Source organism: Tamandua tetradactyla, chromosome 10 (genome assembly GCF_023851605.1).
Source record: "Tamandua tetradactyla isolate mTamTet1 chromosome 10, mTamTet1.pri, whole genome shotgun sequence".
In the NCBI taxonomy this organism is placed as follows: domain Eukaryota; kingdom Metazoa; phylum Chordata; class Mammalia; order Pilosa; family Myrmecophagidae; genus Tamandua; species Tamandua tetradactyla.
Genome location: NC_135336.1, coordinates 26,177,593 through 26,191,627, shown reverse-complemented (window position 1 = coordinate 26,191,627; position 14,035 = coordinate 26,177,593). Strand labels below are relative to the sequence as shown.

Genomic DNA, 14,035 nt, shown 5'->3' with positions numbered 1-14,035 from the left:
TTACCTAACTGTAATACAATTATGTTAAAACACTGAAGGAAGCTGCATATGAGAATGATAGAGGGAGGAGGGCTGAGGCATAAATGAAATCACAAAGAAAGATAGACAATAAAGACTGATATGGTGTAATCTAGGAGTGCCTAGAGTGTATAATGATAGTGACTAAATGTACAAATTAAAAAAATGTTTTTGCATGAGGAAGAACAAAAGAATGTCATTACTGCAGTGTGCTGAAAATAGATGGTACTTAATAGTTTAAAATTTCAACTAATGTGTGAGACTAAAGCAAAAAATGTTTAGTGGTACAAAATTTATATTTTGACTAGTGCATTTCCTAATATAACTTATGTAGACAGCTTTTACTGAACACCATATGTACACGGAACCTTGAGTAAGACATGAGATTTTGTTGGTTTGTCCAGAGTGATGCCCTGATAAATCCCACAGTGATTTGATCAGTGAATAAAAAAGTGCTTGCAGAGTCCCCTTTGGGGAATGGTGAGAACAGGGAAAAATTCAACTTCCCCAAGTTGAATTCTTGATATTCTCACAAGCAGTGTGGACAACCAAAGCTATAGGCTAAGCCCCCAGTCTTGGGGTTTGTTCATATGAAACTTAACCCCACAGGGGATAGGTCAAGCCTACTTAAAATTAAGCCTAAGAGTCACCCCCAAGAGAACCTCTTTTGTTGCTCAGATGTGGCCTCTCTCTCCAGCCAACACAGCAAGCAGACTTACCACCCCCCACCCCGTCTACGTGGGACATTACTATCAGAGGTGTGGATCTTCCTGGCAGCGTGGGACAGAAATCCCAGAATGAGCTGAGATTCAGCATCAAGGGATTGAGAAAACCTTCTGGACCAAAAGGGGGAAGAGTGAAATGAGACAAAGTGTCAATGGCTGAGAGATTCCAAACAGAGTCGAGAGGTTATCCTGGAGGTTATTCTTATGCATTAAGTAGATATCACCTTGTTATCTGAGAGCAAATGGAGAGGCTGGAGGGAACTGCCTGAAAATGTAGAGCTGTGTTCCAGTAGCCATGTTTCTTGATGATGATTGTATAATGATATAGCTTTCACAATGTGACTGTGTGATTGTGAAAACCTTGTGTCTGATGCTCCTTATATCTACCTTGTCAACAGATGAGAGGAACATATGGAATAAAAATGAATAATGGGGGAACAAATGTTAAAATAGATTTAGTTTGAAATGCTAGTGATCAATGAAAGGGATCAGTGAGGGGTATGGCATGTAAAATTTTTTTTCTTTGTTATATTTTTCTGTTGTCTTTTTATTTCTTTTTCTGAATTAATGCTAATGTTCTGGGAAATGATCATGATGATGAATATGCAACTATGTGATGATATTGTGAATTGCTGAGTGTATGTGTTGGGAATGTTTGTGTTTCTTGTAATTTTTTTTAATTAATAAAAAAGTAAAAGAAAATTTATGGGATGCAGCAAAAACAGTCCTGACAGGGAAATTTATTGCCTTAAATGCCTATATTTAAAAAAAAGAAAGAGCAAAAATCAATGAATTAACTGTTCATGTGAAAGAACTAGAGAAAGACTAGCAAACTAACCCCACAGCAAACAAAAGGAAAGAAATTACAAAGATTAGAGCAGAAATAAGTGAAATTGAAAATATGAAAATAATCGACAAACTGTTTTGTAGTTTCCCATGTACAAGACCTTTATATCCTTGGTTATATTTCTCCCTAGATATTGATTCTTTTAGTTGCTATTGTTAATGGAATTATTTTTTTAAATTTCTTCTTCAGATTGTTCATTACTTCTTTATAAAAACACTACTGATTTTGGGATATGGATCTGTACCCTGAAACTATGCTGAATTCATTTCTTAACTCTAGGGGCTTTGTTGTGGATTTATCAGGATTTTCTCTATATAGGATCATATCATCTGCAAGTAGTGAAAGTTTTAGTTCTTCCTTCCCAATTTTGATTCCTTTTATTTCTTTTTCTTGCCTAATTGCTCTGGCAATAATTTCCAGTACAGTGTTGAATAACAGTGGTGAATGTGAGCATCTTATCTGTTCCTGGTCTTAGAGGGAAAGCTTTCAGTCTTTCACCATTAAGTAGTATGTTAGCTGTGGAATTTTTTCATATATGCCCTTTATCATGTTGAAGATGTCTCCTCCTACTCCTAGTGTTCTAAGTGGTTTTTATCAAGAAGGGGATGTTGTCAGATACCTTTTCTGCATCAATGAAAGGGTTTTGTATTTTTCCCCTCCTTTTGTTAATGTGGGGCATTATATTAAATGATTTTCCTAGGTTGAACCACCCCTTGCATACCAGGGGTAAATCCCACTTGATCATGGGGTACACTTCTTTTCATACGCTCACATTCCTTTGACTGTCTACAAGCTGCTTCTACCTGCAGAACAAGTTCAGGGTGAAATAGAGATGTCATCTGATAGACTGGCACATACATTAGGCACCCAGTATGTGCCTAGGAGTTAGTCTGCTCCCTCTGGAGCAGGACAAAGGACCTACAGTGGAAGTATAGGTTGGCTCCATATCATGCCGGCGAGGGACAAGAGAGGAAGGCCACCATAAGTTTCTCCCACCATTTTTAAAGCTGCATTTTCTTCATTCAGTAGTTGGCCAGTTACTATAATCCCCACCTGTTTTCTAGAGTTTTGAGTGAGATGGCCCTGCCAGTATTTGCTAGTTGTTCAGAGATTCTGTGAGAGGAATGGCACCCTAGAGCATCTTACATAGTCATCTTGGTCAACCAAAGCCTTGTATTATTTTACTTTAGAAATAAAAATCAGTAACACAAAATGAGAAAAAGCAAGTTGGGAATGATGGAAGAGAAGGTGGAAGGGGTGTGCCATCCATGTTGCAATTGCAATAGTAAAGGGTCAGACAGTAATGGCTTTACAGGCCAAGCAGTCTCTATCACAAATATTCAGCTTTGCCCTTGTAGCCTGTAAACAGCATATATATAAATGCATGAGATTGGCTGTGTTCCAATAAAATATTTACAAAACCTGGACTCATTTCAGATTTGGTCTACATGCTCTAGTTTGTCTATCATGCTATAATACCTACTGTAAAAAAAAAGGATTTGAAGTTGGTTCTAATAAAGGGAATATATGACTTAAAACAGAATATTTTCAAAAAATATTTTATCCCTTGTAGTCTTTTAAAACTAAGATTTACATTTAAACACAAAGCAAAAGGAAAATATAATGGGTTATAAACTTCTCACTGACTAATGAAAGGAAGTTTACCAGAAGAAAACTTTTCCTGGTACTGGCAACCCCCGACTTATAATGTCTTTAGTTAAAACACCAACTTTCTGTCAATGGCTGAGAGATTCCAAACAGAGTTGAGAGGTTATCCGGGAGGTTATTCTTACGCATTAAATAGATATCACCTTGTTAGTCAAGATGTAATGGAGAGGCTGGAGGGAACTGCCTGAAAATGTGGAGCTGTGTTCCAGTAGCCGTGTTTCTTGATGATGATTGAATAGTGATATAGCTTTCACAATGTGACTGTGTGATTGTGAAAACCTTGTGTCTGATGCTCCTTTTATGTACCTTGTCAACAGATGAGTAGAATATATAGAATAAAAATAAATAATAGGGGGAAAAATGTTAAAATAAATTTAGTTTGAATTGCTAGTGACCAATGAAAGGGAGGGGTAAGGGGTATGGTATATATTAATTTTTTTCTGTTTTCTTTTTATTTCTTTTTCTAAATAGATGCAAATGTTCCAAGAAATGATCATGATGATGAATATGCAACTATGTGATGAAATTGTGAATTACTGATTATATATGTAAAATGGAATGATCAAAAATTAAGAATGTTTGTGTTTGGCATTTTTTGATATATTTTTTTAAAAAATAAAATAATTTTTAAAGTAGTGGGGAAAAAAAAGAGATTCCACAAGGATTCCATGCACTAGAGTAACTTTCCAGAAACCTACAACCTCCAGATGGATCCCTGGTTCAGATAAACCTGAAACCTAGAGGGTCGACCTCTCCAGAACATCAGATAGTTCCAAATCCATACCCCATATTAGTGACAGACCCTTCCAATATGAAAAATTTAGAATGGCCACGGCCCAAACACCCCTAAAGAGAGGATGGAAAGATCAAAGGTGATCGTGGAGTTCAACAGTGAAGACAGGATTTAACAGATGAATATTTATGCTGAACCATTAAATTGATATTTCTTTTAGTCTCCAGTGTATAGAGCAGCTAGAAGTAAAAACCTAAAATTGTGGAATTGTAACCCATATCAAACCCTGAAATATGTTCTACAACTAATTATGGTGCTGTGCTTTGAAATTTATTGCTTTTCTGTATATATTATTTCACAGCAAAAAAAGAAGGAAATAAAAATGATTGTAATGTTAAAAAAATATTTAAGCCTTCTAGCCTCCTATATTTTGGAGCAGCTAGAAGGAAAAAAAATCTGAGAGGATCGTATGGTAGTCCATGACAAACTCTGGGATCAGTCCTGTAACTACTTATTAAGAGTGCTTTGAACACTGTTGCTTTTTTATTTCTTTGCTTTGTATATATGTTATACTATATAATAAAAAAGTTTAAAAAAAATAAAGATAAGGCAAGATATGTATGCCAAGAAAACAAAACAAAACAAACAAAAAAAGACACCAACTTTCATAACCTTTCCTCTTGAAAATAAAGTGATGTGAAAAAATCGTAATTCAAAGCCATGTGATCATGGCCACTGCATCCGTATAGTATACTGGACCTAAACAAGTATAATCAATAGCAATGTAAAATCACAATGAACTGATTTGGGTGTGAGGTAGAAAAAAAACCTTTGCACGGATACATAAATCAGATATGGTGAATCTTTGTGCCTTTTAACAGAGGCATTGCCTGTCATCAAAATGCTTAAAAATAGACAAAATAATATCTAAGAAAGAAATATGCAATGTGAATAAAGGATTCTTTCATGTTGAGAAACTGTGAGCACAATGTTTTTTGGAGATTCCAAAGTCCAAAGTACAGAGCTCCCAGACAAACTATTTACAGAATATGAACATAAGGGGACAGGGGGCCTCCCTTACTAACCCTCGGCCTCCTCTCAATTCTAAGCCATGGTACCCACTTAGGGGTAGCATTTTATCTACAAAGAAGACTTGGAGTACTATTATGCCGAAAACTGCATGGAAGGTCACAGCAGAAGAATGGAGAATGCCAAAAAATGAATGGTCTTCAACTGTATTTACCACTTATGGAAGAAAAGCTAAGCTAGAACCCTAGCAATTTGGTAGCATGGAGGTTAAGAAAGAGGCCCTGGGGGTGCATAGGTGGTTCAGTGGTAGAACACTAACCTGCCATGTGGGAGAAGGTGGGTTCAATTCCCAGCCCATGTACCCCACACCACCCCACTCCCTGAAAAGAAAGAGGTTCTGTTGTTACATGGTCAGGATTGAAATCCCGGTCCAGTCCCAGTGTGTCCTCAAACAAGGTACCTAATCTCACTAAAGCCTTTAGTTTCCTCATTTCTAAAATAGTATAACCATAGAATGTACCTCATGGGGTCACTGTGGGAATATAATGAAATAATTCATGTACAATAGCACCTGGCATAGGGTAAGCACCCAATAAATACCATTTGGCAATGTTTACTGTCACCATGGGATAGAGAGCAACACTGAAGCCAGTAGAGAATATTTCCTGCTTTTAAGGCAAAGTAACCTAACCTACTGCTATGTGGAAAGGGGCCCAGAGGTTGTCAGTTTCTAACCAATCAGCTGAGTTTCTTCATGTCACTTGGGCAAGAGTAAGAAAGAGAAGATGAATGTGCTGTCACCCCCACCCTCAGGGGGGAGGGAGAGGAGTGAGGGCCCATGTTCTATGGAAACTTGAGGTGTTGAGAATAAGGGCTTCCTCTCCACCAAACATCTGAATGGTAGAGGGACGCTTTAAGTGTTGTGCCAAAATATTGATGAGTATCCCAGAAAGCTTAGCTACAATCATTGAAGGAGGAGACACCTTTTTATTATAGGTGTAAAGTATGGAGGAAACTGGAAGCAAGGGCTACAGTGTTCTCAACCATGACTGCATGTTAAAATCATCTAAGTACTTAAAAACTGGTTCTTGGACCTTATCCCAGACCAATTAAGAAGGAATCTTTGGAAGTAGGGCCCAGGCCAGGGCATTTTTAAAAATCTTCCCAAGTGATTTTGTGTGCATTTAATATTTGGAATGAAAGAAGTCTTTCCCAACTGTCCCTCCCCAATCATTTATACCATTCAGAGAGAGTTACTACAAAGGCAATGCACAAATAAAATTGGGGAGGAAGAACTGATACCGACCGCAATCATAACACCTTGTACTTCCCATGCATAACACACACAATTGATTGTTATGGCCTGTGTAATTCTCTCTCACACCCACTGACCTGTGAGCTCTGTGAGGGGAGGGCAGGAGCTGTACTCCTGAGTTGACTTTTTTTCATTCTTGGTGCTTGGCGCATTCTCTGGTACATGGTAATATCTCAAAAAATATTTATTGAATGAAATTCCAATAATGTTTGTAAACACAAATCTTTATCTGGTTTCAAAAAACTTTATATTGTTTGGTGTTTTATGGTATTAAATGATTTTTCATGAACAAAAATCTAATTTATAACATTTATTTCTAGGAAATAAAGTTTTAACTTTATGTGATCAACTTGTGAATGCGTTCAAGGAACCAAGTAAGAAGGGAGGAGGAACCTCCTGGACTATATCTTAAAAAGAATTTATCCAACTTATCCTTGTATAAAAGACATTCAACAACTTGAGAAACTGCCATCAGAGGTTTTAGAGGAGATTCAAAAATGTTCTTCTGTTTGTTACATTTTTAATAAAAAGTAAACCATCATATGAAAACATAACTATAAGGCCAGCTTCTAATGATGGAGAAATGAAGAGGTCAACAATTTACTTCTGCACAAAAAGAACAGTATAAAATGGGACAAAATTGTCAAAAACACCCACTTTGGGTACTAGAAATCTACCAGAAACAAAGAAAAAAAAAAATGGAAAGCCTGCTAGAAATTCTCGTAAGAACAGAAGTGTACTCTTAGTCTACTCTCCACCCTCACCCAACTCAGGCAGTAAAAATGGTAGTTTTTTTTTTACCTTGGTCACAAAACCCAGCCACTTTACTACTAGAGGAAGAAGACTTGGTTTAGTGTAGTGAGGTGGAATTAAATCCTATGGCTTTGCCTGCTAAAAGTGGTGAATTCGGTTGGAAATAAAAAGGAAAACACATAGTCTTGTTAGCCTGAGAATACAGTTCCAGTTTGGGTGAGCAGCAGATTAACCAGAAGTTTAATGGGGAGATTCTGGAAATGAAAGAGCCATGAAAGGGTTGAGATAAATTCTCCACATATACCTGGCTGACTGGGAAACCCCATGTCTGCATGAGGGAGATCAGAGAGAAGTCAGCAGAAAGTAAAAGTCAAGGGAGACCTGAGAACTGGCTACAGTTTTGAATGATTCACCACACCATATTAATCAGCAGATAATGGAAGCCTTCAGGCTTGAGGTGTTGGAAATGGCCTCTGCCCAAATCATTGTCATCACTGAACTACACAGCCAGAGGGGTGACCCTTAAGAACCTAGACTGAAAATTAAAATATAAGTGAAAAAACTGAGCACAGACCTAACAGCAGCTGTTCATCACAGGGGAGTTAGGGTATGTACTTTCAGTAGAAGCAAGTTCTTTAAAAACTCAACAACTCTCAGAAAAATAAAATTGTAGGCAATGTTGTTACAATATAAATGTCCAGTCTTAAAATTTTAAAATTATGACATATAGATTAACTGAAAATAGCTGTCAATAGAAACTGAAAAGCAGCTACTATAAATGCATTCAAAGTTTAAAAATATATATATGGCAAATAATTAAACATATGATAACAATTACACAGTGAATATTACATCTCAATAGAGACACAGGAACTATACAAGAGTTTTGAGTATGGAAATTCTAAGTTGGAAAGTCCAATAGCAAAAATGAAAAATTCACTAGATGGGCTTAACAGCAGATTTGAGGTGGCATAAAAATCAGTGAACTTGAAGATAGATCAGTAGAAGTTATCTGGTCCAAACAACAGAGAGAAGAAAGTATGAAGAAAAATGGACATTTCTTCAACAACTGTGAGACTATCAAGCATACAAATATACATGTAATGGGATTCCAAAAGAAGAAGGGAGCAAGAAAAGGGTTGGGAATAATATTTGAAGAATTAATGCTTGAAAACTTCCCATTTTTGATGAAAGCGTAATTTATAGATCCAGGAAGCTCCATAAACTTCAAATAGGACAAATTCAGAGAGAACCACACCTAGATATATCATAGTCAAACTGTTGAAAGTTTGAGATCTTTAAAGAAACAAGAGAGCTCTCTGCTCCTCCCCACTTGACAAAGAGCCTCATCTTTTCATGCAATGCCAGCCACATCTCTGAGGCATGATGGTGAAGCTCGGAATAAATGGATTTGGCCTTATTGGGTGCCTGGTGACCAGGGCTACTGTAAACTCTGGCAAAGTGCAGGTTGGTGCCACCAGTGACCCCTTCATTGACCTCAACTACACAGTCTACATGTTTCAGTGTGTTTCCACCCATGGCAAATTCAAAAGCACTGTTAAGGTTGAGAACGGGAAGCTTGTCGTCAATGGGAATCCTATTACTATCTTCCAGGATCAAGATCCCACGAACATGAAACGGGGTGATGCTGGACAGTGACATCCACTCTTCCAGTTTTGATGCTGTGGTTGACACTGCCCTCAGTGACCACTTCACTAAGCTCATTTCCTGGTATGATAATGAATTTGGCTACAGCAACAGGGTGGTGGACCTTATAGTCTACATGGCATCCAAGGAGTAAGAGCCCCTGGACAACCAGCCCCAGTGACAGCTTTAGAGGTAGAGAGGCTGGCAGCTACTGGGAAGTCCTGGCCCCAACTTGATCCCCCAGTTCTGAGAATCACCCATCTCCACAGTTTCCATCCCGGACCCCCTGAAGAAGGGGAAGGGCTGAGAGCCCTACCTTGTCATGTATCATCAATAAAGTACATCCAACCAAAAAAAAAAAAAAAAAAAGCAACAGGAGAAAAATGACTAATCATGTATAGAGGAACAGCCGTGTGACTAATGACTGACTTTTCATCAGAAAAAAATGGAGAAAAAGCCTGTCATGTGCAAAGTGCTGAAAAAACAATGCATCAAACAAGAATTCTATTACACTGAAATTATCCTTTAAAAATGAAAATTAACCCATCACCTTGTAAAAAATTAACTTAAAATAGATCATGGACTTAGATTAAAATTTTTAAAACTATAAACCTTCTAGAAAACATTGAAACTACTAGGAAAAGAGTTCTTAGGCTTGACACCAAAAGCATAATTCATAAATGGAAAAATTGATAAATTAAACTTTATCAAAATTTACAATTTTTGCTTTGTGAAAGACTCCCTGAAGAGGATGAAAACGCAAGTTACAGACTAGTATAAAACATTTACAAATTATGTATCTGACAAAGGGCTTATATAAAAATATAGAAAATTCTCAAAGCATGACATTAAACAGCAAGAAAAAAAATTAGAAAATGTTCAAAGAATATGAACAGACATTTCACTAAACAGGCTATACAAATGGCAAATTAGCACATGAAAAGATATTCAATATAATTTCCATTAGGACTACGTAGATTTAACACATAATGAGATACCACCACATATCTATTAGAATAACTAAAACAAAAACCTACTGACAATGCCAGTGTTGGTGAGGATTGAGTAACTGGACTGAGTAACTGGAACTCCCATACACTGCTGGTGCAGATGCAAAATATTGCAGTCACTCTGCAAGACAGTTTGGCAATTCCTTACAAAATTAAATTGTAAACCAACTGACTCAACCTTCCAATATCCTTCCAACAAGTGAGTGGCTATTCAAATAGGTACATCTGTACAATGGATGCTATTTATTTAGCAATAGAAAGGAACAAACTATTCAAAGATATAGCAATTTGAATGAATCACAAAGATATGTTGCATGAAAGAAGTCAGTCTCAAAGCTTATATACCCTATGATTCCATTTATATGACATTCTTGAAAAGGCAAAAATATTTTGATAGAAAATCGTTCAGTGGTTGCAGGTATTATACATGGAGGGAGGAGTTCCATAAAAGAAAAGCATACGGGAATTTTCTGGGATAATGGAACTGCTCTGTATCCTGATTGTCATGGTGGTTACATGAATTTAAACATGTGTTCAAATTCCTAGAAAGGTACACCAATGGAAATAAAGTGAATTTTACTGTATGAGAATTCAAAAACCAATTCTTTTAAATTGGTTTCTTTTAAATTCAATTCTTTTAAATGAAGATGAAATAAAGACATTTTTAGATAAAAGTTGAGAGAAATTGTCAATAGCAAACATATAATTCAAGAAATGATAAAAGTAATTCTTCAGGTTGAAGTAAAATGACACCAAATGGAAACTCAGATCTATAGGAAAAATAAAGACCACCAAAATTGCAAATATATAGGTAAATATTAAAAAGTATATAGATGTAGATATATAACAATTTAGACAAAATTTATATGATAAAAGACGAATCTTGCTAATGAATATAGATGCAAAAATCCTCAACAAAATTATTGCAAATAGAATCCAATGGCACATTAAAAGAATTATACACCATGACCAAGTAGGATTCATTCCAGGTATGCAAAGATGGTTCAACATCAGAAAATCAATTAATGTAATACACCTTATCAAGAATTCAAAGCAGAAAAACCACATGATCATTTCAATTGATGCAGAAAAGGCGTTTGACAAAATTCAACATCCTTTCTTGTTGAAAACACTTCCAAGGATAGAAGGGAACTTCTTCAAAATGATAAAGGGAATATATGAAAAACCCACAGCTAACATCATCCTCAATGGAGAAAAACTGAAAACTTTCCCCCCAAGATCAGGAACAAGATAAGGATGTCCACTATCACCATTGTTATTCAAAATTGTGTTGGAAGTTCTAGAGAGAGCAATTAGACAAGAAAAAGAAATGCAAGGCATTCAAATTGGAAACGAAGAAGTAAAACCCTCACTGTTTGCAGATGATATGATACTATATGTTGAAAACACCAAGAATCCACAGCAAAACTACTAGAGCTAACAAATGAGTACAGCAAAGTGGCAGGTTACAAGATCATACTAGAGCTAATAAATCAGTACAGCAGAGTGGCAGGTTACAAGATCAGCACTCAAAAATCTGTAGTGTTTCTATACACTAGTAATGAACAATCAGGGGGAAATCAAGAAAAAAATTCCATTTACAATTGCAACCAAAAGAATAAAATATTTAGGAATAAATTTAACTAAAGATACAAAAGACCTATGCAAAGAAAACTACAAGAAATTGTCAAAAGAAACCACAGAAGATCTAAATAAATGGAAGAGCATACCTTGTTCATGGATTTGGAAGACTAAATGTAGGTAAGATGTCAGTTCTACCTAATTGATTTACAGATTCAATGAAATACCAATTAAAATCCCAAAAACTTACTTTTCAGAAATGGAAAAACCAATAACCAAATTTATCTGGAAGGGCAGGGTGCCCCGAATAGCTAAAAGTATCCTGAGAAGGAAAAATGAAGTCGAAGGTCTCACACTACCTGATTTTAAGGATATTACGAAGCTACAGTAGTCAAAACAGCATGGTACTGGCATAAAGATAGATATACTGACCAATGGAATCAAAGAGAGTGTTCAGATATAGACCCTGTCATCTATGGACAATTGATCTTTGATAAGGCAGTCAAGCCAACTCACCTGGGACAGAATAGTCTCTTCAATAGATGGTGCCTAGAGAACTGGATATTCACATGCAAAAGAATGAAAGAGGATCCATATCTCACACCCTATACAAAAATTAACTCAAAATGGATCAAAGACCTAAACATTAGATCTAAGACCATAAAACTTTTACAAGAAAATGTAGGGAAATATCTTATAAGTCTTATAATAGGAAGCGCTTTCTTAGACCTTACACTGAAAACACAAGCACTGAAGAGAGAGAGAGAGAGAGAGAGAGAGAGAGAGAAAGAAAGAAAGAAAGAAGTGGGGACACCTCAAAATTAAACACTTTTGTGCATCAAAGAAGTTCACCACAAAAGTAAAAAGACAGCCTACACAATGAGAGACAATATTCGGAAATGATATATCTGATAAAGGTCTAGTATCCAGAATATATAAAGAGATTGTTCAACTCAACAACAAAAAGACAGCCAAGCCAATTACAAAATGGGAAAAAGACTTGAACAGACACTTTTCAGAAGAGGAAATACAAATGGCCAAAAGGCACATGAAGAGATGCTCAACTTCCCTGGCCATTAGAGAAATATAAATCAAAACCACAATGAGATATCATCTCACACCCACCAGAATGGCCATTATCAATAAAACAGAAAACAGCAAGTGCTGGAGAGGATGTGAAGAAAGAGGTACACTTATCCACTGCTGGTGGGAATATCAAATGGTACAACGGCTGTGGAAGGCAGTATGGCAGTTCCTCAGGAAGCCAAATATAGAATTGCCATATGACCCAGCAATACCACTACTAGGTATCTACTCAGAGAACATGAGGCAAAGACACAAATGGACATTTACACACCAATGTTTATAGCAGCATTATTTACAACTATAATGAGATGGAAACAGCCAAAACATCTATCAACAGATGAGTGGCTAAACAAGCTGTGGTATATACATATGATGGAATATTATGCAGCTGTAAGACAGAATAAAGTTACGAACTTTATCATAACAACATGGATGGACTGTAAGGACATTATGCTGAGTGAGATTAGCCAGAAACAAAAGGACAAATATTGTATGGCCTCACTGATATGAACTAACATTAATGAATAAACTTGGATAATTTCAGTTAAGAACAGAGGTCATCAGGAGATAGAAATAGGGTAGATATTGGGTAATAGGAGCTGAAGGGATACAGACTATACAATGGGACTGATTATAAAAATTCAGAAATAGATAGCGCAATACTACATGATTTAGCACAGTAATGTTAGAACACTGAATGAAGCTAAATGTGAGAATGATAGAGGGAGGAGGCCTGAGGACACAAATGAAATCAGAAGGAAAATATATGATAAAGACTGAGATGGTAAAATCTAGAAATGCCTAGAGTGTATAATGATAGGGACTAAATATACAAATTTAAAAATGTTTTTGCAGGAGGAAGAATAAAGGAATATCAATACTACAGGGTGCTGAAATAGATGATAATTAATATTTTAAAACTTTAACTCAAGTGCAAGACTAAAGCAAAAGATGTTTATTTGGTACAAAATTTATATTTTGACTAGTGCATTTCCTAATACAACTTATGTGGACAGCTTAATTGAACACCATAGTATATAGAACCTTGAGTAGGGCATGAGATTTTGTAGGTTTGTCCAGAGTGATGCTCCGATAAATCCCAGAGTGATTTGAACAGTGAATAAAAAAGTATTTGCAAATTCCCCTTGAGGAAATGGCGAGTAAGGGGGAAAACTCAAGTTCCCCAAGTGGAGAATTCTTGATATTCTCACAAGCAGTGGGGACAACCAAAGCAATAGGTGGAGCCCTCAATCTGGGGGATTGTTCAGATGAAACTTAACCCCGCAAAGGATAGGCTAAACCTACTTAGAATTAGGCCTTAGAGCCACCCCAGAGAACCTCTTCTGTTGCTCAGAGGTGGCCTCACTCTCTCAGCCAACACAACAACCAAACTCACTGCCCTCCCCCTCTGTATGTGAGACAGGACTCTCAGGGGTGTGGACCCTCCTAGCAACATGGAACAGAAATCCTAGAATGCGCTGGGACTCAGCACCAAGGGATTGAGAAAATCTTCTCAATCAAAAGGGGGAAGAGCGAAATTAATCAAAATAAAGTGTCAATGGCTGAGAGATTCCAAACAGAGCCAAGAGGTTATCCTGGAGGTTATTCTTATGCATTAAATAG

The 14,035-nt window shown here is 36.6% G+C and overlaps 1 protein-coding gene across 3 annotated transcripts in view; it reads left to right on the top strand.

Moving 5' to 3' along the window:
• CFAP91 (cilia and flagella associated protein 91) overlaps positions 1 to 9,076 on the top strand; it is a 109,578-nt gene extending 100,502 nt beyond the window's left edge. For all 3 annotated transcript variants that reach the window (XM_077118232.1, XM_077118230.1, XM_077118231.1), the window contains one exon: positions 6,656 to 9,076. The gene's annotated coding sequence lies outside the window, so the exon portion shown is untranslated. The remainder of the gene's footprint in view (positions 1 to 6,655) is intronic.
• The last annotated feature ends 4,959 nt before the right edge of the window (positions 9,077 to 14,035 follow it).